At 38.3% G+C, this 25,977-nt stretch overlaps 2 long non-coding RNA genes across 2 annotated transcripts; one reads left to right on the top strand and one right to left on the bottom strand.

Annotated features, from left to right (window-relative positions):
• Window positions 1–377: 377 nt before the first annotated feature.
• Window positions 378–1,388, bottom strand: LOC121767900. Its single transcript, XR_006043236.1, has 2 exons — window positions 1,128–1,388; window positions 378–622 (listed from the first exon to the last, which is right to left on the bottom strand). It is a non-coding gene; the product is annotated as an uncharacterized LOC121767900 (long non-coding RNA).
• Window positions 1,389–9,589: 8,201 nt separating this feature from the next.
• LOC121767899 lies at window positions 9,590–12,152 on the top strand. Its single transcript, XR_006043235.1, has 2 exons — window positions 9,590–11,402; window positions 11,908–12,152. It is a non-coding gene; the product is annotated as an uncharacterized LOC121767899 (long non-coding RNA).
• The last annotated feature ends 13,825 nt before the right edge of the window (window positions 12,153–25,977 follow it).

The raw sequence follows: 25,977 nt of genomic DNA, 5'->3' as shown, positions 1-25,977 counted from the left end.
AACATTATATTTGTATAGTTGACATAAATTATATATGTAGTTGACATTATATGTGTGTAGTTGACAAAAAAAAATTTTTAAACAACTTTAAAAAAAATTTAAAAAATTTTAAAAAGATATTTATTGAATAAAATGTACTATGGAATTAATTAATCTTAAAATATTTTCCATGTGGAAAATTCTGGACCACTTATTTAATAAAAATGAGGGGCTGATACACAAACGATGTTCCTCACTAAACAAAACCAGCGGTGATCTGCTGTCACGACCGCGCCTTGCTAAGGATAGAAATGCTCGGGGAAACGTGACTAGGGGAGGGGAATAAGAAGAGGGGATAGAAAGGGGATAAGGATAATGGAGCATCAAACACTTCTTGATAAGACAGAAAAGGTTCATAAGACAATATGAAGGATTATACAATCCAAAAGAGAGTTTGCGGAGCGTCATCTCAAACAAAGTATTGTCCTTGTGACCTATTTAGTACAAATTATTACAACGAGGCACAACGGAAGAAGTTGCAAAACACGGCGATATGTGTGAAGACATATGCCACAGAAAATCCTACAAAAGATGTGAGACAACCACCAACTCCACTCAGCCACCATTTCATCATCAGCTCAACCTGCACATTTATAAATACATACAGGGCTGAGTACGGGGTACTCAGTGAACACATTGCCGAAAGTTACACATATAATAAAAAGTCATTGTCATCATGCCATAGCAGTAACACACGGGGTTTTTCTTAAAGGCCCGAGCTTACTAAGTTCATTTTCATAAAGTTCGTCTGATCAGACTAAGTTCATTCTTGTAATCCGCCATATCTGATAATTCATAGTGTGTCGGGAAGGTGGCCACCTTCCACGATCACATTGACCGGCCAACCCTTACGATGACACACGGTCCATTCCTTTGTGTACACTAACTCGAATAGGATCTTGGTCCTATTGGAGTCCGAATTCGATTTGTTCATTCATTTGGCATAGCCAAATAGATAGGCGTCATAAAACAAATCATTTATGGCACGATAACATTTGAAAAGAAGTAAGTGCGATTTTATCAAACAAAAATCATTTCATATATTTGATAATTTTACCCACACTTAATGTGTTGGATATAAAGCCCACCTCGATTCTTCCAAAAATACCCTTCTCAAGCTCGGTTTCGAAAATCAACTCCTTGAACACGCCCTTCTTGAAAGAGGGTATTAATTCAATTAGTCGTAAGAACATTCATAAAAGATGGCATGCAATGATCTTACATGAGGTATGCATCCTACGTTCAGGGTTTAGATTAAAAGAAAGTTTTCAATTCAAGCTCGCGACACTCTAAATAATTTTGAGACTTTAATTACTAAAAATAAAAACTCACTAAGCCCATATTTTAACTTATCCATAAGAAATTCATCAAGAGATCAAATATTAATTGACTTTAGAGATTTGAAAATAAAATAATTAATCGTGAGATTAATTATTTAATCAAACCAAACGATTTAAATTTTTTTTTTTGGAAACCACCATCAAACCATCAATTAAATTGAAGAGCTAAAACTCTCTCATTTCCTCTCAATTCTCGGCCCAAAGAAAAGATTTAATGGAGCCCAAACAAAAATATTAAAGTTTTGACCCAACAAGAGCCCAAGTCCTAAAATTTAAAGGTGAACCCTATAATCACCATCCCCCAAATCAGATTTGTCTCGCCCCTCTCTTCTCCCCTCTTTCTCTCTCACCGATCTCTCACTCTCTCTCGTTCTTCTTCGTTCACCGGGGCTCGGCCGGTCATTGCGTCGCCGGCGAACGACGCTCGCTCCGCCGACTGCACGCCGCCCACCTCACAGCTGTCAGTAGGTCACGCTGCTGCTCGTACTCCCACCGTCCAGCGCTAGCTCCGTCGATCCTCGGTGTAGTCGCGCTGCTGCTCCGCCTTCGGTCCCCGTCGAGCCGTGTCTTCCTTCGCCACTCCGTCGGCAGTTTCTTCCCCTAGAGCTAAGTCTTCCTCCCCCTTTTACTTAGCGTTATTTGATTGTGGATTCTTGGTTAAGTCTTGGTGAAATGTGTAACTAAGGATTTGATCTTAGTGTCCTAAAGTTGTGATTTTTGGAGGAGAGATTAGATCACTGGAAATGATCCTTGGCAATTACTGTTATGATTTTACATATGCATTTGGGAGCTTTTTGCTTACTGTAGAGAGTCTCCATTCTTGTACATGTCTTACTACTGTCTCATTTCCATACTTGTTGTGAGAATTCTATGGGAAGTGCTAAGTTCTTGTGCTATCTAATTGTTCTATAAGATGCAAAAGGGTGGGGTTGGGGCAGCAGGGTCGTTCCGGATGCGATGTTGCAGCCGCCGGAGCTTCGCTGGCAGCTGGTGCATCGAGGGGCAGTGGCGACAGGGGTTTGGCGTGAAAGACTGCCACCTTGTGACAGCAGTAGCAGCAGCGTGTGTGCGTGTATGGCTGCCGAGAGGGCAGCAAGGTGTGGGTGGCTGCCGCAGACAGCAGCAGCGGCACCGTTCGGGCAGCCCGGTGTTCTCCTAAGTTCACTAAAAGCTAAGTTCTACTATCTCGAGCTCAACATTATTTCCATGGTTATCAAAAATTCATAGATCTTGATTGCTTAAAAAAATTTAAATATAAGATCATGGTTCTTGGCTCTTAGCTTAAGGAGGTTTGTTCAAGAAATTTTTGTTTATATGCATGAATGTTTTTCCTACTTTAAAAACGCTTTTGGACTTCTATTTGAAATTTGAACCTCTCAAACTAGCTATTAGTTCTTCAATGCTAAAGAACTTTATTCATTTGACGACATGATACTTACTTTAAACATAACACTCGATCACAACGCGAGGTAAAAAAAAAAAAAAATAGATACGAGTAAAAACACTAAGGAGTCGATTTCCCACAAGTTAGGACCATTAGAGAGAAAAAAAAAAAAAAAAAAGCGGGTGTTACATTCTATCCCCCTTAAAAGAAATTTCGTCCCGAAATTTGTGATGGTCTATTCAAACAGTTCCGGGTATTTTTCTTTTATCTTGTCCTCCAATTCCCACGTGGCCTCCTCGTATCCATGGTGCCTCCACAATACCTTCACGGAAGTGATAGATTTGTTCCTCAGTTGTTGGACTTTTCGGTCTAAGATTGCTTCGGGATTTTCTTCGTAACTCAAGTCCGGATTTAACATCACTTCTTCATGGTGGATCACGTGCTTCGGGTCGAACACGTACTTCCGTAGCTGTGAAACGTGGAAAACATTGTGCACTGTTCCGAAACTTGGTGGCAGCGCCAAACGATACGCCACTGGTCCAACTTCTTCTAGGATTTCGTAGGGTCCAATAAAACGGGGACTAAGCTTTCCTTTGACACCAAAACGCATGATTCCCTTAGAAGGAGATACCTTCAAGAAGACCTTGTCTCCTATGCTGAACTGCAGGTCGGTCCGACGAGCATCTGCGTACGACTTCTGCCGATCTTGTGCTTCCTTGATCCTTTCTTTGATTTGTCGCACGATTTCGACCATTTCATTGACAACTTCGGGGCCCAACATCTTTCTTTCACCGACTTCGTCCCAGTACAATGGCGATCTGCACTTTCTCCCGTATAATGCTTCGTAAGGTGCCATACCTATGGTCGCCTGATAGCTGTTGTTGTAGGCAAATTCTATTAGGGGTAGTATTGCCTCCCAACTTCCTCCTCGGTCGAGCACGACTGCTCGGAGCATATCTTCAAGAGTTTGTATTGTTCGTTCCGACTGTCCATCAGACTGTGGATGAAAAGCGGTGCTGAAGTTTAGTTTCGTGCCTAGTTCTGCTTGTAAGCTCCTCCAAAATTTTGAAGTGAATTTAGCATCGCGATCGGACGTGATTGAGGCCGGAGTACCATGTAGACGTACAATTTCCCGTACATAAAGTTGCGATAACTTCTCGGATCCAAGAGTGATTGAAATCGGCAGGAAATGGGCACTCTTCGTAAGGCGGTCCACGATCACCCAGATGGCAGTGTTCCCTCGCTTAGTCTTTGGCAGACCTGTCACAAAATCCATAGTTATGTGCTCCCATTTCCATTCGGGAATGTCTAAGGGTTGTAGCTTCCCATACGGTCGCTGATGCAGTGCTTTAACTTGTTGACAAACCAAACATCTCTCCACAAATGATGCTATACATCTTTTCATGCCGTCCCACCAGAACTTCCGTTTCAGGTCTTGATACATCTTGGTACTCCCAGGGTGTGCGGTGTAAGGCGTGTCATGTGCCTCACTCATGATCTCATTCCTCAGCTTCTCATCCTTGGGCACACACAGTCTTCCTCCAAAAGTGAGGGCGTTGTCTGCCTCCTCGTGGTAGTTCTCATGTCCGTCGGTTCTCACCTTTGCTCGTATCCTTTCCAGGTTCTCGTCTTGCCTCTGTGCTGTGATGATGCGCTCTCTTAAATCTGGTTCCACCACTAGAGTGGCTATCCTTGCTTCTACCGTTTCTGGGGCACTCACCATCCACCGCAACATCCCGCTCAACCTGCCTAATGGAGCGCACTCACAAACTAGGCATCAGGCACAATCTCATCATCAAAACAAACATGGCATGACATAACACTTTAAACCACCCTTATTACACCATAATCATACTTTTGAAAGCGTAAAAGAGTTTAGTAAAAGAAAGCCCACCTCGTTTGCTTAAACCATTCAATATCCATTTAAGGCAACCCTCGTTCCTCGAGCTCACGTATACTCAATCACCCTTGCCAACGACAAAACAGATCAGCCTTTCGTAAACTTATATTATCATGCATGTCCTATCGTTCCTTTTATCATTCTCTTACCCATATATAAATCATGTATATCACTTATAACATAACAATATAGTCATCTTGTAAAGATAAAAATTTGGCAGAACTGCGCAACCATTTTGTAAAAATCATTAAAAATTCACCCGACTTCCGTTGGGGCTAAAACTTTACCAAAATGCAGTAGACTCATCAAACAATTATTCTTCCTAGCCCAATTTGAAACCCAATTGTTACGAGCCCAAAATGATACCTACACGAAAGAATAGACCACGTATCAAATACACTTTCGACAACAAATCGAGACGAAAAGTTGGATAAGAACCGCGTCACATCAGGCACGTTTTCCAAGTGGATAAGAACCACGTCACATCAGGCACGTTTTTCAATGCCGCATTAATTACGCGTCACATCGAAACGAAAAGACGTGAATTTTTGTCTTTTATGAAAATATTTTCTATAAATACAACCTCCTTTCATTTCATTTCATTTCTTTTCTTTCGCAATCGAGAATCCGAGAGAGAGAAGAGAGAGGAGAAGCCGATGGCGGCGGATCCGCGACGGCGGATTCGTGGCAGCGGCGGCAGCAGTGAAGGGAGAGGGACGAATCGTGTCAACGTTTGTTTCTACCGTTCGTTTTCTTGATTCAAGAAGGTATAACTAAGATTTCCTTCTCATCTCCTTCATTGAAACTTTATTCTTGAATCCTACATGCATATAGAGGGTGTAGGAATCATAGATCGCAAAGTTAATCGGTGGGAAAGTGAGTTTGCTTGAGAACTTTGATAGTTATGCTATTGTTGATTAAGTTGTGTGAAGTTTGATTTGAATCCTTGGTAAATGATCTAAGTTTATGTGCAAACATGTTAAGAGAGTCTTATCAAGCATGATTGTGTGTTATAAGCATGAGAAAATTTTGTTTGGATGATTGTGGAAGAAACTCAAATTTCGAAATTTTGAGTATGAAATTTGTGGTGTTCGGACAGTGGATTCCGACGTGTATTTTACTGACCAAACGGTCGAATTTTGATACGAAAATTTTACTGAGTAAATTTCAAGGTGATTTCTGTGTCTCGTATAAATTTCAGCCTTATTGGACATCGTATGAATTTACGGTGAATTTTTCAAATGAACTGCGCAGTGCTGCTAGAATTTTATGTTCCGATCAGAGAGTTGCATAAATGTTTTGACTGACCAAATGACACGATTTCGGTGTGAAATTTTAACTGGGTGAACTTGAATGTGTCTACTGTGTTGTGACCAAATTTGAGCTTCATATGAGGTCGGATGGATTTTTAGTGATTTTTACAAAACGGTCGCGCAGTTCTGCCAGTTTTATGCCTTAATAAAATAGTGCTTATTTTCAAGATATATGGTGTTATATGATGCATGTATATCTAAGGAGTGTGTTTATTGGTGTGGTTAGGTGTTGCACTTTGAAATATGTTATGGTGTGTTTTTCCCTCTTGTGTTGAACATTGGGTTGGGTAAATTGAGAAAAATGATGAGAGAGGAACGATAGGACATGCATAGAAAAAAATGAGTTTATGGAAGGCTGACTTATGTTGTGATGTTGGCAAGGATTATTGTGTGTACGTGAGCACAAGGAACGAGGGTTGCCTTAAATGGATATTGAATGGTTTAAGCAAACGAGGTGGGCTTTCTGTTAAAGTTACAGTTTTTTTTACGAAAAGTATATTTATGTGAGCTTTCGAACTAAAATGTTTTTATGAAGGTTTTTAGTTTACTATAAAGTGGTTATGAGAATTGTTTTATGTGCTTTCTATTTATTATATGATGTTAAGTGCGAGCTTGCTAATTAACGTGAAGTATTATGAAAAGTGATATTTGCTTGGTGTTATTATATGATGTTATGTGTTGCTTTACGATTGCTTATGAAGTGTAGCCTGCGTTGATTCTTGAGTTCGGCTTTGACCGATAGAAATGAGTTTTGATCCAAATACGTTTACGACGAAAAAAAAAAGAGATGAATTGAAAAGGTTATGTCAAGCCATATTTTGTTTTGGAACTATGTCTATCTGACTGCAACGATGAATGAAATGGATTGATGGGTGACCGTGGGAGGTAACCACTTCCCAGGCACTTGAATGTTAAGATATGATGAATGATGAAAGGAACGATGAATGATGAATGGAATGGATTGATGGGTGACCGTGGGAGGTAACCACTTCCCCGGCACTTGAATGGAATGGATTGATGGGTGACCGTGGGAGGTAACCACTTCCCAGGCACTTGAATGTTAAGATATGATGAATGATGAAAGGAAAGATGAATGATGAATGGACTGATGAATGAACAAGAGATAGTGAAATCGGGTTTGTCAGATACGGCATATGTTCCAGGAAAATAGATCGAAAGATCGCTTTTGAAAAAGGAAAAGAAAAATGTTTAGTGTTCTCGGACTTTTCCTAAAATCCCGAGTTCACTCAAAGAGTGGCTTGACAAAATCTATTTTATAAAATATATTTTGGCACGTGTCCACTGAGTACACCAAGTACTCAGCCCTGCATGTTTTCTCTATGTGCAGGTTGAGCGGTGAATGTAACGACCCGTTAAATCGTTACCTACACGAAAGAATAAACCACGTATCAAATACACTTTCGACAACAAATCGAGACGAAAAGTTGGATAAGAATCGCGTCACATCAGGCACGTTTTCCAATTGGATAAGAATCGCGTCACATCAGACACGTTTTTCAACGCCGCATTAATTACGCGTCACATCGAAATGAAAAGACGTGAATTTTTGTCTTTTATGAAAAAATTTTCTATAAATACAACGTCCCTCCATTTCATTTCTTTTACTTCTACGAACGAATCGAGAATCCGAGAGAGAGAAGAGAGAGGGAGAATCCGAGAGAGAGAAGAGAGAGGGAGAATCCGAGAGAGAGAGAGAGCGCCGCCGGAGGCGGCGACGGTGGACGGCGGCGCTGAGGATGGCTGGAGGCGGCGACGGTGGACGGCGGCGCTGAGGATGGCTGGACGGCGACAGCAGCGTCCTCCCGGCTTCGCGTCTCCCGGCAGCGACAGCAGCGGCGCTGCGTTTTGATCGAGGTGGGCTTTCTAGTTACCGTACAGTTTTTACGAGAAGTTTTTACGTGGGCTTTCGAACTAAAGTGTTTCCAAGAACTTTCATATATCGGTTTGAGCATCATGTTATATGTGATCTAAGTTTATGTGCAAACATGTTTAAGAGAGTCTTATCAAGCATGATTTCGTGTTATAAGGATGAGAAAATTTTGTTTGGATGATTGTGGAAGAAACCCTAATTTCGAAATTTTGAGTATGAAAATTGTGGTGTTCGGTTAGTGGATTCCGACGTGTATTTGACTGACCAAACGGTCGAATTTTGATACGAAAATTTTACTGAGTAAATTTCAAGGTGATTTCTGTGTCTCGTATAAATTTCAGCCCTTTTTGTCGAAAAATGAATTTTTGAAAAATGTTTGAAGTCGACTGCGCAATTCTGCCAGTAACGTGTGTTCTCGGTCAGAATGTTTCGAAATCTGTTTGACCGACTAAATGACCTCAGTTTGATGTGATTCTTGAACTAGCTGAAAATTTGAAGTGTCTTCTGAGTCTTGTGAAAATTTCAGCCTTATTGGACATCGTATGAATTTACGGTGAATTTTTCAAATGAACTGCGCAGTGCTGCTAGAATTTTATGTTCCGATCAGAGAGTTGCATAAATGTTTTGACTGACCAAATGATATGATTTCGATGTGAAATTTTAACTGGGTGAACTTGAATGTGTCTAATGTGTTGTGACCAAATTTTAGCGTCATATGAGGAAGGATGAATTTTTGGTGAATTTTTGAAGTTGACTGTGCAATTCTGCCAGAAAATATTTTCTCGACCAGTAGGTTACGTTTCCGAATTGACCGACCAAAAGGGGTATTTTGATATGAAATACTGGAAGTTATTTGATGAGTCTACTGCATTTTGGTAAAGTTTTAGCCCCAACGGAAGTCGGGTGATTTTATAGTGATTTTTTACAAAATGGTTGCGCAGTTCTGCCAAATATTTATCTTTACAAGATGACTATATTGTTATGTTATAAGTGATATACATGATTTATATATGGGTAAGAGAATGATAAAAGGAACGATAGGACATGCATGATAATATAAGTTTACGAAAGGCTGATCTGTTTTGTCGTTGGCAAGGGTGATTGAGTATACGTGAGCTCGAGGAACGAGGGTTGCCTTAAATGGATATTGAATGGTTTAAGCAAACGAGGTGGGCTTTCTTTTACTAAACTCTTTTACGCTTTCAAAAGTATGATTATGGAGAAATAAGGGTGGTTTAAAGTGTTATGTCATGCCATGATGTTTTGTTTATGAGATTGTTGCGTGATGCCTAGTTCGTCTGAGCTTGCTCCGTTAGGCTATATGGCTGTAATGAATGAATGAAACGAATTCGGGTCTGAGTAGGGCCGCAAACCCTATCAGGCTGTGTACACAAGTGGGATCGTGAGCCGTCCTTGCTAGTCGGCCGGTCTCGTGGGCGAATAGTGTGGCCACACTTTCGTCGCACTATGGAAAGAGAATGTGATTGAATGATTGATGAGAAAGTGGGGAGATTGATTGTCTGTCCAGACTTTGAAATGTTTTTGTGTTCTCGTGATATTTCTTAACTACACATAAAACTCGAGATCACTGGTATGGATGACATAACTGTTTTTATGAAAATGTTTTCGGCATGAGCCCATTGAGTACAACAAGTACTCAGCCCTGCATGTGTTTTCCCTATGTGCAGGTTGAGCGGGATGTTGCGGTAGATGTTGAGTCGGCATAGGGAATATGGATGCGTTGTGTCTCCATACATAGGCGTCATCCTTGACTCTCTTTGAAACCTTATTTCCGCTGCTATATATATATTTTTGAACTAAAATATTATTCTTTTAAGCTAATTGAAACTTTCTTATGAACTGAAATCCTTAAGTGCTATTCTTAATGTTTGTCCTTAGTCACGATCGCCTCGTTTGTAACACCCCTAGCAAGTGCGGTCGTGACAACGTAGGAAAAACATTCATGCATATAAACAAAAATTTCTTGAACAAACCTCCTTAAGCTAAGAGCCAAGAACCATGATCTTATATTTAAATTTTTTTAAGCAATCAAGATCTATGAATTTTTGATAACCATGGAAATAATGTTGAGCTCGAGATAGTAGAACTTAGCTTTTAGTGAACTTAGGAGAACACCGGGCTGCCCGAACGGTGCCGCTGCTGCTGTCTGCGGCAGCCACCCACACCTTGCTGCCCTCTCGGCAGCCATACACGCACACACGCTGCTGCTACTGCTGTCACAAGGTGGCAGTCTTTCACGCCAAACCCCTGTCGCCACTGCCCCTCGATGCACCAGCTGCCAGCGAAGCTCCGGCGGCTGCAACATCGCATCCGGAACGACCCTGCTGCCCCAACCCCACCCTTTTGCATCTTATAGAACAATTAGATAGCACAAGAACTTAGCACTTCCCATAGAATTCTCACAACAAGTATGGAAATGAGACAGTAGTAAGACATGTACAAGAATGGAGACTCTCTACAGTAAGCAAAAAGCTCCCAAATGCATATGTAAAATCATAACAGTAATTGCCAAGGATCATTTCCAGTGATCTAATCTCTCCTCCAAAAATCACAACTTTAGGACACTAAGATCAAATCCTTAGTTACACATTTCACCAAGACTTAACCAAGAATCCACAATCAAATAACGCTAAGTAAAAGGGGGAGGAAGACTTAGCTCTAGGGGAAGAAACTGCCGACGGAGTGGCGAAGGAAGACACGGCTCGACGGGGACCGAAGGCGGAGCAGCAGCGCGACTACACCGAGGATCGACGGAGCTAGCGCTGGACGGTGGGAGTACGAGCAGCAGCGTGACCTACTGACAGCTGTGAGGTGGGCGGCGTGCAGTCGGCGGAGCGAGCGTCGTTCGCCGGCGACGCAATGACCGGCCGAGCCCCGGTGAACGAAGAAGAACGAGAGAGAGTGAGAGATCGGTGAGAGAGAAAGAGGGGAGAAGAGAGGGGCGAGACAAATCTGATTTGGGGGATGGTGATTATAGGGTTCACCTTTAAATTTTAGGACTTGGGCTCTTGTTGGGTCAAAACTTTAATATTTTTGTTTGGGCTCCATTAAATCTTTTCTTTGGGCCGAGAATTGAGAGGAAATGAGAGAGTTTTAGCTCTTCAATTTAATTGATGGTTTGATGGTGGTTTCCAAAAAAAAAAATTTAAATCGTTTGGTTTGATTAAATAATTAATCTCACGATTAATTATTTTATTTTCAAATCTCTAAAGTCAATTAATATTTGATCTCTTGATGAATTTCTCATGGATAAGTTAAAATATGGGCTTAGTGAGTTTTTATTTTTAGTAATTAAAGTCTCAAAATTATTTAGAGTGTCGCGAGCTTGAATTGAAAACTTTCTTTTAATCTAAACCCTGAACGTAGGATGCATACCTCATGTAAGATCATTGCATGCCATCTTTTATGAATGTTCTTACGACTAATTGAATTAATACCCTCTTTCAAGAAGGGCGTGTTCAAGGAGTTGATTTTCGAAACCGAGCTTGAGAAGGGTATTTTTGGAAGAATCGAGGTGGGCTTTATATCCAACACATTAAGTGTGGGTAAAATTATCAAATATATGAAATGATTTTTGTTTGATAAAATCGCACTTACTTCTTTTCAAATGTTATCGTGCCATAAATGATTTGTTTTATGACGCCTATCTATTTGGCTATGCCAAATGAATGAACAAATCGAATTCGGACTCCAATAGGACCAAGATCCTATTCGAGTTAGTGTACACAAAGGAATGGACCGTGTGTCATCGTAAGGGTTGGCCGGTCAATGTGATCGTGGAAGGTGGCCACCTTCCCGACACACTATGAATTATCAGATATGGCGGATTACAAGAATGAACTTAGTCTGATCAGACGAACTTTATGAAAATGAACTTAGTAAGCTCGGGCCTTTAAGAAAAACCCCGTGTGTTACTGCTATGGCATGATGACAATGACTTTTTATTATATGTGTAACTTTCGGCAATGTGTTCACTGAGTACCCCGTACTCAGCCCTGTATGTATTTATAAATGTGCAGGTTGAGCTGATGATGAAATGGTGGCTGAGTGGAGTTGGTGGTTGTCTCACATCTTTTGTAGGATTTTCTGTGGCATATGTCTTCACACATATCGCCGTGTTTTGCAACTTCTTCCGTTGTGCCTCGTTGTAATAATTTGTACTAAATAGGTCACAAGGACAATACTTTGTTTGAGATGACGCTCCGCAAACTCTCTTTTGGATTGTATAATCCTTCATATTGTCTTATGAACCTTTTCTGTCTTATCAAGAAGTGTTTGATGCTCCATTATCCTTATCCCCTTTCTATCCCCTCTTCTTATTCCCCTCCCCTAGTCACGTTTCCCCGAGCATTGCTATCCTTAGCAAGGCGCGGTCGTGACAGAGTGGTATCAGAGCAAGACCCGGAGGACGGAAGACGGCTGTTCCGGGGCTGCCCGGTTACTCGGCACGGCTATCCGACGCGAGTCCCTCCCGGCATGACTCTTGTGATGTCCGAAATTGTTTTTCTTATTATATTCTAGCGTCGAACTCGTTGTAAAAACGCTTTTGGACTTCTATTTGAAATTTGAACCTCTCAAACTAGCTATTAGTTCTTCAATGCTAAAGAACTTTATTCATTTGACGACATGATACTTACTTTAAACATAACACTCGATCACAACGCGAGGTAAAAAAAAAAAAATAGATACGAGTAAAAACACTAAGGAGTCGATTTCCCACAAGTTAGGACCATTAGAGAGAAAAAAAAAAAAAAAAAAAAAGCGGGTGTTACATCTGCAATGACAATAACCGCAGAAATTTAGGAGAGAAGAGATATTGAAATCGTGATCTGCAATGACAATAACCGCAGAGATTTAGGGAGAGTAAATCATGGTCGTTACCATAACAAACATCTTTGCATATACCGAATATATCCTTTTTTGATTTTTTAATGATTATAATTTAAGTTCAGTTGGCAATATTTGGGGCCGTTAGATCTCCAGATTGAATGGACGAGATTTAAAAGAACAATAGAACAAAAGATACAAAAAGGTAATGAATGCATCCCTATATATATATATATATATAGAGAGAGAGAGAGAGAGAGAGGTGTGATCAAATACAATCCCCTATCTATAATACAAACTACAAACTTTAATCCTACACACTCCTTGTAAGTAATCAACGGTTAGCAATGGGATTCATATGTCAATGTCAACGCCTAATACAAATTCTGTCACTGGGGGGAATGTCAACGCCTAATATAAATTTTATCACTGGAGGGAATGTCAATGTCAACGCCTAATACAAATTCTATCACTGAGGGAATGTCAACAATGTCAACGCCTAAAGTTTGTATAGTTTGTATTATAGACGGTTTGCAGATTATCATATATATATATATATATATAGGGTCCTGTTAGGTTGAGATTTTTTAGCTTAATTGAGAATTGAGATGCATTTTCAACCACTCATCCACAATATTTTCGAAATGTCAACTGCAAGTAGATTATTTCAACTCGGAGGTATTATCGTCAATAGCCTACACATCAAATGTCAATAGCATGCACATCAAATGTCAACAACTTATAGTTAACATTATATTTGTATAGTTGACATAAATTGTATATGTAGTTGACATTATATGTGTGTAGTTGACATGAATTGTATATGTAGTTGACAAAATTTTTTTTTTAAACAACTTTCAAAAAAATTTAAAAAATTTAAAAAAGATATTTATTGAATAAAATGTACTATGAAATTAATTGATCTTAAAATATTTTCCATGTGGAAAATTCTGGACCACTTATTTAATAAAAATGAGGGGCTGATAATGCATCTCAATTCTCAATTAGGATAAAAAATTTCAATTGATCACAACCCCACGATTTTGTCATCCGACGGTTAGATTGATGCCACATGTCATTTAATAATGCATATTTTCAGTTGAATAATGCACACCGACTAATAATGCACCATTATAGTGTAATAATACAGATTTTCAGTTGAATAATGCACCCCGACTAATAATGCACCATTATAGTGTAATAATGCAGATCATCACAACCATCTAATTCAAGGATCCAAGGGTTGTGATCTGATTGAAGCTTATATATGTGTGTATATATATATGGGTGTGTTAAAATGATAACCATATTTATGGTGATAACCTAATAACCTATCATTTTATGGGTAAAAAATATCATTTTTACTAAAAATGATATTTATACACTATAAAATGATATTTTTTCAGCATGCATAGAATGATACTTTTAATCCATAAAATTATATTCTATTTTATAAAATGATATATTTCGTCCATAGAATGATAGGTTATTAGGTTATCACCATAAATATGGGTTATCATATGATCACATTTCCTTTTCCCATATTTCCTCCTATTTCCTTCTTGATCTTAGCCCTTGATTTTCGAAATCCTATGGCCTAAATTTGTTTGTAAAAACATTAAATTTATTGATTAAAAAACCCAAAAAGGGCTAAAATGGAAATCAAATTTGGATCAGTTTCTCTCCACCCTTAATTCACGTGTTTCCTTATTTACAATATCTCAAAATCGTCTTCAATGTGGAAGGAAGATATTCACGCAATCGTTGTGCCAATCAATTCATTCATCAAAATCCTTGTCGACACCAGTGAATTCTATCCTTCAATTACTGTGATTTGTTCTCGAAATCCAGAGAATGATTCGTTATCGAAATCGGTGCTGCCCATAACCGCCGTGTGTGACCCCAAGCCGTCAGAAGAGTCCTCGTCGTTGGATCCAGTTTTGGTGGTTGATTTTTCGAACGAAAGAGCCGCTCGTACTTCCGTGATGAACGTCTCGAGCTGAGACCCAATCGCCGTCACTCGTTCATCAGTTTTGAGAAACTGGGCTTTCAGTTCGTCGACCGCAGCGTTAAACGAGACCGTACTTTTCTCACATTAATAACGAATTGTAAACCGCTACGAATAATGCACCACATGGTAACGAGTAATGGATATTATTGACTATATAATGGTCAATATGTGAACCGCAATGCATACGAATAAGATGTGCCGTGTTTCGTTATTTGGCACACGGTTATTGTTTATCCTAAGGGTTTAATTAGTTGAGGGACTTGGGTTTAGTAGCTACGTCTAAAAAAACAGATACATATAATGCACCAAATGAGTATGCATAATGATATCTATTGTCTGTATAATGCATAAAACGTTGGAGGACGTAATGAAGGACCTCGAGTATGCCTCATTCATTTAGGTTTTTGATGTGCCGTGTTTAGATGTTTGGAACACGTTACTTGTTTACCCCAAGGGTTTAATAAGCATAGGGGCTAGGGTATAGTACTTATATATATAAATCACGTATTTTTGTAATTAAAATTTTTTACCGATTAAAGTTATGAAAAAGGTGCACGGTTACATATAATGCACCAACTGAAAGTGCATAATGAAATTTATTGCCTGTATAATGCATAATACGTTGGAGGAATTAATGATGGACCGCGAGTATGCCTCATGAATTTAGTGTTTTGATGTGCCGTGTTTCGATGTTTGCCACACGTGTCTTGTGTACCCCAAGGGTTTAATAGGCCTAGGGGCTAGGGTATAGTACTTACACATTAATAACAACGATGTAAAATAGTGCGCGGTTGACCTATATATAAATCACGTATTTTTGAAATTTACATATTTTACCGAATAAAGTTATGAAAATGTTGCATTACTTGTCAGAACACTCGATTGCTGCATTGTACGTTTTTGCTAACCCATTTTTTTTTGCTTTTCTCTATAGTGAGTGTTGTTCGTGAATGTTCTCCGGAGCTGAAGCCTCATGTCGGTCTGAAATTCTAATCCTTGGAATTCGCTTTTGCTTTTTACGAGGTATACGCCCGCGCAATTGGCTTTAATAAAAGCAAACAAGCGAAGAGGTTGTGCTGGTGAGTTGAATGTATCGATTTGGTTTAAACATTGCGCCCAATGCTTATTAGTTGTTCTAGACGATTCGTTTAATGGTGTAGGTTTGCAATTCTGGGCGATAGGTGTGTAACATAGAGTGTGAAACGTAACCAATATGGAGGACCGCGTGTATGAATCAATTTTTGAGGGTGTAGATATAGACTTGGCTAGACTAGAAGATTAACAACATACGAATAATGCACCATATAGTAATGAATAATGGATATTATTGAATATATAATGATCAAGATGTGAAATGCAGTGCATACGTTAAAGATGTACACCGTGTTTCATTTTTTGGCACACCCTTCTTGTTTCTCCTAAGGGTTTAATAAGTTTATGGGATAGGGTTTAATAAATGTATAGGATAGGGTTTAGTACGATGACAGTAATAATGAATTGTAATAACCACCGAATAATGCACCAAGTGTAAACGAGTAATGGATATAATTGAACATATAATGCACAATATGTGAAATGCAATACATACGAACAAGATGTACCGTGTTACAATGTTGGCACATCTTTCTTCTTTCCCCCAAGGGTTTAATAAGATTAGGGGCAAGGCTATAGTACGTACACATTAATTGCAAAATGTAAACCGATTCGAATAATGCACCAATTTGTTACCAATAATGGATATTAATGACTGTATAATGCAAAGTATGTGAACTGCAATGCATATGAATAAGATGTACCGTGGTACGATGTTTGGCACACGTTTCTTGTGTTCCCCCAAGGGTTTAATAAGGCTAAGACCTAGGGTATAGTACGTACACAATAATGATAATGTTTCCAAAAAGCGCTTGTTTGTGCTTGTATGCATTCGCTTATAAATTTTTTTTTACAGTGCCGTGTTTCGATATTTTACGCACGTTTCTTGTTTTCCCTAAGGGTTTAACAAGCATAGGGGCTAGGTGTAGTATGTTCTAAGTCTAAAAAACATTGTCCAAATACACGAGCTGCAGTATTTCATCTCGGGTTGCACATGCATGTATTTTTTAAAACAAACATACATAATGTACAATTTAGTATAGTTTAATGCGTAGTTTAGTTTCTGTAATGCATTATTTGTAATATGGAATGAATATTTATCCTGACCCGTTTAATTTAAGTTGTGTTGTGTTTCGAAGTTTGTCACACGTTTCTTGTTTTCCCTAAGGGTTTAACAAGCCTAGGGGCTAGTATGTACAACAGCAACCACGTGATGCATAAAACAAGATAAATAATGCATTCAAATATCCAAATAATGTACACAATCACTCAAGTAATGAACATACAAATATTGCATTCATTCTTAGACTCATGTACAACAACAATCTAATGATGCATAAAACATGATAAATAATGCATAGAAATAGCTAAATAATGTACAAATATTGCATTCACTCCTACACTCATGTACAATTTCCGTGACGACTTCCTTCTACCGTGGAGTTAAACTCTTTATACCATTCAGAAACTCGATATGGGTTCGTCGGCAATACAGATGGTCGACGTTCCTACCCCTTGGTTTCCTATCCTCCGTCTCTTCCGAAGCTGTACTAGTCCCGGCCTCTGATACTCGCTCCCGGAATTTCTGGGCAATTCCTACTGGCAGTATATCATCAACCGCCTCGTCGATGTCCAATCTTCGCTGCTTTGATGTTGTACAACATACAGAATAATAACATACAATTAGTTACATAATGTACAAACTGAATAAAATAATGAGGACAGTTATACTGCATTTACTTATACACTCTTGTACATAAGGATCAAAATAATGCCTAAAAACTGATACATAATGCATTTTAATAATCAAATAATGTTCAGAATAAATCAACAATGCACCATGAATATTGCAATCACCCATTGTCCCATGTCCAACAACAGTCACATAAAGCATAAAGCATGATAAATAATGCACTAAAATAAATAAATAATGTACATTTCTGGTCAAGTAATGAACATACAAATATTCCATTCACTCTTTGACCCATGTACAACAGCAGTCACATGATGCATAAAACAGAATAAATAATGCATTCAAATAGCCAAATAATGAACAGAATCACTCAAGTAATGAACATATAAAAATATTTCATTCACACTTAGACTCATGTACAACATCAGTCAAATGATGCATAAAACATGATAAATAATGCATAGAATTAGCTACATAATGTACAAATTCAGGCTAGTTATGAACATAAAAGTATTTCATTCACTCTTTAACCCATGTACAACAGCAGACGCTTGATGCATGAAACATGTATGTAATGCATAGAAATAGTTAAATAATGCACAACATCAACCTAATAATGCATAACATTAACCCAGTAATGTACATTTAGAAAATAAACATTCAGCCTTCACGCATACTACAATAATGTACCACACCAACCAAATAATGCAATAATACAACATAAATAATGGACTCAGATTGCAAGAACAAGACCTCAATCATCAAACAGTGGTTATTATACAGCAAATTTTGAAATATGCCAAAACAGGGTCCTGCAATAATCTGGTCAATAATGTCCCACAGCAAACAAATAATGCATGCACTCAATAATGTCCCACATCAAAAAAACAAATAATAACCATATTGAATCTTGACTGAGTTGTATAACCATCATAGACAATACCCGTATTAATGCCTAATATAGACAGCATAATGCAAAAATCATGGTACATAATGCACAGTCCAAAATAAATAATGCACATATATAATTTTGCCAACAATTTGACAGTATAACGTTTAAAACTATAATTTTCCCAAGTAAGAAAATTGGAACGAGTTGATTACATCCAGATTCATAAAATAGAATCCACTTTGCAAAAATGCACAATGTTATTGACTAATAGTTTCAGAGATGACACAATATGCAAAGGAGAAACCATAAACTTAACCAAGAAAGGTTGAATTAATCTCATAGGAATAGGAATGCTGACCTGCATTCGACGCCATTGAAATCGCAGTGTGGCAGCCTCTGAAATAAGTCTGAGTTCAGCCTCCTCTTCCAGGTTCAAATGAAGGAGTTCTGTTGCACTCTCATAAGTTAACATATATGTTGGTTTGATGATTCCAGAAAAATCTTTTCAAAAATACCTGGGTGAATTGTTGATTATAATTGAAATCGTGTAGTCTGCTTTGGTTCGCTGACACCGCTGGGTGGAGAAATCTCGGAATTTTTCAAACTTCTGACGAATGCTCAGAGAGGCGGACGGTATTAGGGTTTATGGTAGTGGAGAAAGTGGAGAGAGTGAAGAGAGATTACAGAGTATTGAATGAGGGTGAATGAAAAGACGGTATGATTCAAATCCCACCAAAATCGGACTTGCCAAATTCTGGCGGTTCATTTAAAATGTGACATGACTGTAATACCCTCATACTGCATTAATAAACGCCCTATAATGCAACTCGGCGACAGAATCTTAGAATCAATCTGGGACGTTGATGGATCGGATCTAACGACTAATAATAATAAGAAGAAAGGATCTAAGTGATGAATAGGAGAATAATGCTCCCATATATATATATATATGTATATAGGGATGTATTCATTTCCTTTTTATATCTTTTGTTCTATTATTCTTTTTAATCTCAGCCTCACAATTTTGTCATCCGACAGTTAGATTGATGCCACGTGTCATTTAATAATGCAGATTTTCAGTTGAATAATGCACACCGACTAATAATGCACCATTATGGTGTAATAATACAGATTTTCAGTTGAATAATGCACACCGACTAATAATGCACCATTATACTGTAATAATGCAGATCATCACAACCATCCAATTCAAGGATCCAAGGGTTGTGATCTGATTCAAGCTTGGACTGAAAAGCTGCGAAGGACCTTAACATACCCCTATATATATATATATATATATATATATATAGTGGTGTTAATCTCATTTTCCTCTCTTAGATTTAAGTTCCTTCTTAATATCAACCATTAGATTGATGGAATGGATGGACTAGATGAAGCATCACAAAATCATCCCGTGTTGCATTATTAGACTCATTCTGTGCATTATATAGGTATAATTGTAAAACAACAATAAATTAAAACGGAAGGAGTGAGATTTCAGCGTGATTTTCGTAGACCTTCCATCTACCCCCTTTCTCTCTCACTCCCACCGTCTCACTCCTCAAACCCACGATTCAACATCGTCTCCCTGAATTCCCCCCATTTCCAAACCCTAGCAGCCACTCCAATCCACTGGAAATCAACCTTAGTGTCGATTTTCGCTGTTAATTCAACCTTCCGCCGCCGTTTCACTGTCGAAAACTCACTCCCTTCGCGCGCGACTTCCAGTTCGAGTCGACAACAAGGTAGGGTTTTAACGCTTCAAATTTTCGTAATACCCACTGTTTATCGCCGATTATCACCGCTGACACACCACCTAATCGTCGATTCAATGTTTTTCGCACTTGTTTTGGTCGAGATTTTCGTAAATCGTAAAATCATGTTCATTTCTGTTAGGGTTCTGTCTATTATTGAAGTTTGTAGTTAATGACTGGTTGACTATTGTGTATTGAGCGATTTTGGAGAGAAGATTGTATCCGATTTGATTTTTGGTTTGTGTCACAGATCCAGGATGACGAAACGAGGCAGGCCTTTCAAAAGCTAACCAACCCAGGCTGCATGTGAGCAATGTCAACAGCTTAATATGCCTGTAATTGAGTGAATGTTGTATTTATTCGTGCATTGTTTGATGCAATGTGTACATTATTGTAGGAATTGTTGTGCATTATGTTTTAGTTTGAAGCTACAGAAATCAGTTTAATAAGAAGCCTGTAAATGAGTGAATGTTGTTATCATTTGTGGATTATTTGCTGCTATTTGTTCAGTATTGTAGGAAGTTGTTTACCAAATTTGTTATTGTTTTAATATTCGTTTGTGCATTATTTGTTCTGTACATTGTATGGATTGGTATACATTATGGTTTTGGGTTGAGTGTATGTTATATTATGTTGTGCATTATTCGATGGAATGTATACATTATTGTAGGAAGTGTTGTGCATTATGTTTTAGGCATTATAGGCCTGTTGTTGTACATGGGTAAATGAGTGAACGCGGTAGTTGTATGTTCATTAGTTGATTGAATCTGTACATTATGTAGCTATTTATATGCATTATTTATCATGGGTTAGCCATTATGTGACTTGTCTTGTACATGCGTCATAGAGTGAATGCAATATCATTACTTGATCGAATCTGTACATTACGTAGCTATTACTATGCATTATTTTTCCTGTTTTATGCATCATTTTACCGCTGTTGTACATGAGTCTAAGAGTGAAAGCAATATTTATATGTTCATTACTTGAGTGATTCTATTCATTATTTGGTTATTTGAATGCATTTTTATTCTGTTTTATGCATCATGTGACTGCTGTTGTACATGGGTCAAATAGTGAATGGAATATTTGTATGTTCATTACTTGACCGGATCTGTACATTATTTAGTTATTTTAGTGCATTATTTATCATGGTTTATGCTTTATGTGACTGTTGTTGGACATGGGACAATGAGTGATTGCAATATTCGTGGTGCATTTGTTGATTTATTCTGAACATTATTTGATTATTATAATGCATTATGTATCAGTTTTTAGGCATTATTTTGAGGCTTCTGTACAAGGGTGTATAAGTGAATGCAGTATAACTATCCACATTATTTATTCAGTCTGTACATTATATAACTAATTGTATGTTATTATTGTGTATGTTGTACACCATCAAAGCAGCTAAGATTGGACATCGACGAGGCAGTCGATGATATACTGCCAGTAGGAATTGCCAAGAAATTCTGGGAGCAATTATCAGAGGACGAGACTAGTACAACTCCGGAAGAGACGGAGGATAGGAAACCAAGGGGTAGGCACGTCGACCATCTGTATTGTCGACGAACCCCTACAGAGTTTCTGAATTGTATAAAGAGTTTAACTCCACGGCAGAAGGAAGCCGTCACGGAACTCGTACATGAGTCTAAGAGTTAATGCAATATTTGTACATTATTTAGCTATTTCTATGCATTATTTATCCTGTTTTATGCATCATTAGACTGATGTTGTACATGAGTCTAAGAATGAATGCAATATTTGTATGTTAATTACTTGAGTGATTCTGTACATTATTTGGCTATTTGAATGCATTATTTATCCTATTTTATGCATCACGTGGTTGCTGTTGTACATACTACACCCAAGCCCCTAGGCTTGTTAAACCCTTAAGGAAAACAAGAAACGTACGCCAAACATTGAAACACGGTACAACTTAAATGAAACGGGGCAAGATAAATGTTCATTACATATCACAAATAATGTATTACAGAAGCTAAAACTACGCATTACATTACATAATATGTACATTATGTATATCTGTTTTAAAAAATGCCTATGCGCTATGCATGTGCAACCCCAGACGAATTACTGCAGCTCGTGTATTTGGACAACATTTTTTAGACTTAGAACATACTACACCCTAGCCCCTATGCTTGTTAAACCCTTAGGGAAAACAAGAAACGTGCACCAAACATCGAAACACGGTACAACTTAAATGAAACAGGGCAAGATAAATGTTTATTACATATCACAAATAATGCATTACAGAAGCTAAAACTACGCATTACACTACATAATATGTACATTATGTATATCTGTTTTAAAAAATGCCTACGCGCTATGCATGTGCAACCCAGACGAATTACTGTAGCTCGTGTATTTGGACAACGTTTTTTAGACTTAGAACATACTACACCCTAGCCCCAAGGCTTGTTAAACCCTTAGGGAAAACAAGAAACGTGCGCCAAACATTGAAACACGGCACAACTTAAAGGAAACGGGGCAGGATAAATGTTCATTACATATCACAAATAATGCATTACAGAAGCTAAAACTACGCATTACACTACATAATATGTACATTATGTATATCTGTTTTAAAAAATGCCTACGCGCTATGCATGTGCAACCCAGACGAATTACTGTAGCTCGTGTATTTGGACAATGTTTTTTAGACTTAGAACATACTACACCCTAGCCCCTAGGCTTGTTAAACCCTTAGAGAAAACAAGAAACGTGCGCCAAACATCGAAACACGGCACAACTTAAAGGAAACGGGGCAGGATAAATGTTCATTACATATCACAAATAATGCATTACAGAACTAAAACTACGCATTACACTACATAATATGTACATTATGTATATCTGTTTTAAAAAATGTTTACACGCTATGCATGTGCAACCCTAGACGAATTATTGCAGCTCGTGTATTTGGACAACGTTTTTTAGACTTAGAACATACTACACCCTAGCCCCTAAGCTTGTTAAACCCTTAGGAAAAACAAGAAACGTGCGTAGTACATCGAAACACGGCACAACCTAAATTAAACGGGTAAGGATAAATGTTCATTATATATCACAAATAATGCATTACAGAATCTAAACTACGCATTATACTATACAAAATATACATTATGTGCAACCCAAGACGAATTACTGCAGCTCGTGTATTTGGACAACGTTTTTTAGACTTAGAACATACTACAACCTAGCCCCTATGCTTGTTAAACCCTTAGGGAAAACAAGAAACACAGCACAACCTAAATTAAACGGGTAAGGATAAATGTTCATTACATACCACAAATAATGCATTACATAAACTAAACTACGCATTATACTACACAATATGTACATTATGTATATCTGTTTTGAAATATACCTACGCGTTATGCATGTGCAACCCCATACGAATTACTCCAACTCGTGTATTTGGACAACATTTTTTAGACTTAGAACATACTACACCCTAGCCCCTAGGCTTGTCAAACCCTTAGGGAAAACAAGAAACGTGCGCCAAACAACGACACACGACACAACTTAAATTAAACGCGTCAGGATAAATGTTCATTACATATCACAAATAATGCATTATAGAATCTAAACTACGCATTATACTATACAAAATATACATTATGTGCAACCCCAGACGAATTACTGCAGCGCGTGTATTTGGACAACGCTTTTTAGCCTTAGAACATACTACACCCTAGCCCCTAGGCATGTTAAACCCTTAGGGAAAACAAGAAACGTGCGCCAAACATCGAAACACGACACAACTTAAATTAAACGCGTCAGTATAAATGTTCATTACATATCACAAATAATGCATTACAGAAACTAAACTACGCATTATACTATACAATATGTACATTATGTGTACATTATGTGGATCGACGACCGAGTTCACGTTCACCAGCACCTCAAAGACCCCGAGTTGAACCATTCAACTCACCAGCGCAACCTCTTCTACAACCTTCTCAAGACACGGAATTTGAAACCTCGAGTCCACCTTCAATGTGAGAAAATGGTTATACCCTCATACGAGAAATAAACGAGTACGATAACACAACTGAATTCCTAATTTCGTGGGCTCACATTTCTGAGGCTATTCTTTTGACAGATAGCAGCAAACATTGCACCATGAATGTCAAAGGTTTGCAATTTCGGATGGCTGTTGAAGAAGTCGACAAAATCAATTTTCCGAACAATAAGCATTACCGCAAACCGCTGGAAACTACAGAATCGTGCAGTGAGGGAGAAGGAAAATAACGAATCCTAATCAAATTTGTTGAAAAAAGCGCATAGATCCTAGAGGGAGGAAATCATGGAATTTTCCATAACAACCCACATTATTGATTCTCTATTTTGCCCTTTTCGAATTAAAAAATGATTAGATTTAATGAATTCAACAAATTATTTAGACCATAGGATTTGATTAAATGAACGCATGAGATGAAGAAGGAGAAAGGAGAAATTATGCAAAAAGGATATGAACACAACTATATATATATATATATATATGATTTAAAATTTATAGATATATCCCTTATCATTCAATACTAAGAGCATTAGCAGTGGTGCGCCCTAAGGGACGCCCTAAAGCCCTCCCTATGCACCGCCACGTCAGCATTTTATTCTCCTACCGTTCCACCTGCAGTGCGGCGCCCTATAAGCCGCCCTAAAAGCCGCCTTATAGGTTTCACTATTGTTTTGTTAATTAATTTAAATGTTTTCAAATATGTCAATGCAAAATAATTAAAAAATACCATGATTAATTAAAAATGGCAAATCCTACATTGATTAAAAAAAAGTTTTACACGAGTTAGAAATGAAAAAAAAATTTGACTACTCTACAAAAGTCCCAACTTGCGGCGCAGCTCATCGATCATCCCCTGGAAGTATTCGGCTTTGGTCGGGTCCTGACATTGCATGAGGACGTTGTGCGCGTCCAACAACGTCCTCCAGTTGGAGGCCGCTGCCAACTACATGTAGGCAAGTGCCGCCGGGGTCGGGGTTGGGATGGGGATCGGCGATGGGGGGCGGCTGCGGCTTGCGAGGAGGATGTTGCCTTCGCCTTCCCTTATTTTTCGGAATTAAAAAAACAAAAATAAAAACGCGTTGCATCGTTCGCGCCATCGTCCGCGTCGCCCACAGTGGACGGACGATGGCGCGGAGGATGCCCTATTGTCCGCGTACGATCTATAGGGCGCGGACGATGCATCGGGCATCGTCCGCGCACCCATAGTTGGCGGACGACGGCCTATCGTCCGCTCCATTGCGGATGCTCTAAGAAGCAACTACAAAAGTAAAACAAACAGATCGAAAAAGTGTGTTGCTAAGGTTTATCTTATTTTGTTGACATCCAAAGAAAATTATACTCGAATAAACACAGAAAATTCGGAAAATGAAGTGACTCTCATTATATTCTTTCAAATATGACTCTTGGCAAATCGAAAAACAAGAAATAGCATGTCCGTGCGTACGTACTTTAACAAGTACTACAAATTTTCCAAATTAGTTTGTCATACTAAATATTTATTTTTACTTCAAATGCATGTGTGTAGTGTATACAACATTCATTATTTTACCTTTTTTTTATTTGAGTTGAGGGATAATGTAAGTTCATTATTTTCGTGAAATGTTACGCGGATGAAAAAATTTAATGTGTGAGCATTTCCTTGACCTTTGGGGTTGTGTTGAGACATATGTAATGAGAGACATATATTCCCTTGTACGGAATCTATAAATTCAATTGACAGCATATGTTCGTACCTTCATGAATTGGACGGCAAATTTGCAAGATATGAAGAA

Source organism: Salvia splendens, chromosome 15 (assembly GCF_004379255.2).
Source record: "Salvia splendens isolate huo1 chromosome 15, SspV2, whole genome shotgun sequence".
NCBI classification, from domain to species: domain Eukaryota; kingdom Viridiplantae; phylum Streptophyta; class Magnoliopsida; order Lamiales; family Lamiaceae; genus Salvia; species Salvia splendens.
The sequence above is the reverse complement of the archived record's forward strand: the minus strand, read 5'-3'. Positions and strand labels throughout refer to the sequence as shown.